The 4,465-nt window shown below is 38.4% G+C and overlaps 1 pseudogene; it reads right to left on the minus strand.

Annotated features, from left to right (window-relative positions):
* Positions 1 to 640: 640 nt before the first annotated feature.
* On the minus strand, positions 641 to 3,242 carry LOC121878826 (annotated as a pseudogene).
* Positions 3,243 to 4,465: the final 1,223 nt, after the last annotated feature.

Raw genomic sequence — 4,465 nt, forward strand, 5'->3', positions numbered from 1 at the left:
GCCTTCTAAAAATAATGAATAATAAAAGTATATTTCTTTTCTATGCTAATTTGAATTTTAATATGAATAAAAAAGTTTAACCCATTGTAAGGTGTAGTTTTGAAAAAAAAAAATTCACATTAATTTACAAAATATAAGTTGTTTATTAATTTTCTAGAAGAACTAAATACTCTACAAATTATTTTCTTCTATTCAACTTTCTTTTATTCTATTTACTTTCTATATTTTCTCTCAGTGTGGTAGTGAATGTTTCCCAAGACCATTAACAGATCACCTCAAAACATCTGGGTGACAATAATACCAATACTTTCACTTACATTACCTAATAATTCTAAATATTTGTGGAGGGTTTGCTACTTAATAATTTGCTCTTACTCACTGATAATAAAAAATAAATCAGAATTAATTAAATAGCAAAATAAGAAGAGGAGACACAGACGAACTTCTCTTCATCAACCACAAGCAGAGTGCAGCAACAGCCTCAGGTTCATAGTACAAGGAGTTTATACATGATCAAAAAGTTCCATTATTCTGGCATACCAACACCTAGTGTAAAAAATAACTATCTGCTATAATGTAAAGCCTGGGGAATAGGTTATGGAAGGCGGAGGATTATTGTTTATCCACCAGAGGACGTTACCTTGTCCACGTTAGCTCTTGTCTTGCCGAGGTCTCAACAAGGTAATGCCCATTGTCCCGCATTTGTTCTTGGCTTTTCCTCTGAGACTTTCCCCGCATCCGTTAGATCAGCTTTGTTGCCTACCAACAAGAATGGGATGTGTTCGGATTCTTCACCGGAGAATTTGTTCCCTAAAAAAATAAGATATATATTAATTTCATACATACTCAAGGGGTTGTTAATATAGAGTAATGCTGATTTAAAATACACAATAAAAATAAGCAAAGTAAAGAATAAACATATAACAAATGGTTGGTGATAACTTGTACATCATAATGAATTATGAAAAAACTGTCAATGTCTTTGATAATTAACATTTGACTTCCATTACAAAAAATACAGAAAATATTTTTATACACCAACCTAATACACTACAACATAAGTGAAGTAAAAATAGTCTCTACTCTTGGTTGGTTGGTTAGGGTTGAAACAATGCTCAGTGGAATTTGAGGTCAAGCTGCACACTCTTTGATCAGATACCTGGATGGCTGAAATAGTTCTCTCTGTGTGTGTGTGTGTGTGTGTGTGTGTATGTTGCCTAATTGACTGCCCAGATGCATGTATGTATGTGTGTATGTATGTCTCCTAAATGACCACAAGACAAAATTCTTCCTGGGACCAAAGTTTGCACTCACCACAACCCCAATACCCCAACCACAGACCACTAAGGCACCTCAGCAACCAATATTCACTCACACACCTCTCAGGGTAACTTCAACACTCCTAACCTTAAGTCATGATGGACCAGGAGATATCTACCGGAATTCTTGAGTGGCCTGGAATGAGTCGTCTTCAGTGATGGAGAAGACGCACAAGAAGCCTCCCCAGATCTGTAAATAACACGTGATGGTAATATAAATTATCACAAGTAAAAACTAAAAGAGAGGAGAGAGAGAGAGAAAAAATAATCTATAATGTCTCTAATAATACCAAAAATATGTGGAATACAGTTCACTAGACCAATATTCTCATTAAATAAACTAATACAGGAAATACAAGAGGTGAAATACAGCAGTAAGAGTGATGCATGATACATGAACCAAGCATAAAGTAAACCAAACACTTCAACTAACACAAGTGATGATTTAGTCCAGCGAAGTTTTATTTTGACACACACACGCCGCACACACACACACACTCTCATCCTGACCACCGACGGGTCAAGACGGGTCAGACGCACCTGGCGCTGCTCAGCAGCAGCCAGGTCAACTGTTATGTTGGCCCATACCAGCTCCCTCCCTGAACCTCCCTCCCACCGGAATATCAACAAGTTCTCGCCAGAAGTTGCTATTTCATTTGGGAAAGGAATGGAACCAGTGTTGAATAGTGGTGAACAGTGCTTAAGCAGTGAAAAACAACTCAAGCTGAGTCTTATCCAAGCTAACCTTCACACAGTGAGGTCCCAGGTACCCAGTGATAACCCCTGAGACCCACGAGATAGAGAAGCCTGGGACCACTTCACCCAGTTTGAGTGAGTGAAGTCCTGTGACAACAGACACTGGTGTCCTATGATGCTACGACACCACATAGTGAATGAGTCTACAGCATCATGTGAAGTTCCTCATAACACCATCTCAGAGGAAGGACTACACCACGTGATGCCCCTCATAACACCATCCGAGGGAATTACTTTCACATGATGCCCCTCATAACACCAACCCAGAGGGAATTACTACACCATGTGATGCCCTCATAACACCATCTAGAGGGAATTACTACGCTATGACCCTCATAACACCATCCAGAGGAATTATACGCCATGATGCCCCTCATAACACCATCTGTGAGGGAATTACCACACCACATCAGGCCCTCATACACCATCTGTGAGGGGAATTACTACACCACATCAGGCCCTCATAACACCATCATCTGAGAGGGAATTACTATATCATCAGGCCTCATACACCATCTGTGAAGTAACTACTACATCATCAGGCCCTCTTAACACCCATCTGTAGGGAATACACCACGCCAAGCCCTCCACAACACCACCTCAGAGGAATTAGTACCCACGTGATGCCCCCATAACGCCATCTGTGAGGGAGTTACTACACCACGTCTGTTGTTCCAACACCTCAGCCTGATGAACATATGTAAACATTAATCTGTGTTCACTGTATGTTCCTTCACCTTTCTATGAAGATTTTTGTTAAACACCACCAATGCATGTAATAAGTCATTTGTGTCCAATGTATATTTTCAGCCTTCGGCTACAACCTTTTCAAAAACCGTTTATTATTATTATTATTATTATTACACACACACACACTTTATAATAATGACATTTTATTTTCACCCACTTACAAAATTTAATTAAAAAAAAATGGTTTGAGAGGAATTGAAATTTGATAAATACCTGAGTAACATAAATGCTCCCATTACCAAACTAATTCTTGCAAGACCTATCCTTATTGAGAGGATTATGTTACTCGAGAAGTTAATTATTAAGAGCTTACAATAATGGCTGACCTTACCAGAAAATTATTATCTCTGATGGCAGCATAGATCTTCCTGACCTGCCGTCTCGAGGATCTCTACCACCTCCCACCATCCACACCACCTTTGCTTTAATCAATCTGGCATTGGGTTCAATCCCACAAACTTTACAGAAAAAGAAGAAAATAAATATACCCAGATTGGCTTTGAGTACAATAGACAGTATACATTATAGAAGAGTAACAGTAAATCCTTTTACATGACTGCCCGTTAGAGATTTGGAACACATTCTCTATACTAAGCCTTCAATCCAGAAAGGAGGCAACATGGCCGGTACTGCCCCCACCCCATTCACTTTGAAAGTACCCATTTACAGATTGAGCTGGAGTACCAGGAAGTGAACCATCAACCCCAGCAGATGGTGAGCCTTGTATCCCAACCACTACATTCCATAAAAAATAAAAAATCCAAAATTAAAAAATTACACTAATATTAATTAAGGTATATTAGTACACTATCATGTTTACTGATGCAGGACTACACACAATAGTTACTATTTGAACAAAGGCGCCTACTCTCCAGATCACTATCAATTCGGACAAACAATAGACGTCTAGAAACAAATTAGAAACCAGAATCATGGGAAAGAAGATTCAAAAATAATAAAATAGGAATAAATTGAAAATAGGAAGTCTAAGTTATACCAATTGTTGAGAAGTGTGTGTGTGTGTGTGTGTGTGTGTCTATTGCACATGGAAATAGCAAATCTTGTTTAGCACTACAACAGAACAGGTAGGGAGAGAGAGAGAGAGAGAGAGAGAGAGACAAAGAGAAACACACACGACTGGGTGCTTATACCACATCCCTCTATACAACACACCTTTGGAATCTATTTACAATAATAAAGCATTTCCATATCAAGAACTAACAAACAAATAGAACAACACACTAATAGAGTACACAGGTGACAACAATTGCATTAGACAATGACAAATTAATTAAAACCACATCACTAAACTTCATAGCCTCACAATCTACCATCTCTTCCTCTGTCTATTCATCTGTACATAAATAAATCTGTTCCTGTATCCGTGTTTCTGTCTTCACAAATAAAACATATCCTTTATGTCATATACAGCATCTAATTTCCAATACAGTACAAAAAAACACACTCTAAAGCAACATAACTAGAGCACAATGTAAGAGAAATCAACCAACTAAACGCAGTTTGACCAATTATTACACACACACAGAATACAAAACAAGCGTCACAAGCTCTCGAAGAAGTGCTTTCAAGGGGTGGAAGAGGACAGGCAACCCAGCAGAACACACCCCCACAGGCAAACT

Source organism: Homarus americanus, unplaced genomic scaffold (assembly GCF_018991925.1).
Source record: "Homarus americanus isolate GMGI-L3 unplaced genomic scaffold, GMGI_Hamer_2.0 scaffold47778, whole genome shotgun sequence".
NCBI lineage: Eukaryota > Metazoa > Arthropoda > Malacostraca > Decapoda > Nephropidae > Homarus > Homarus americanus.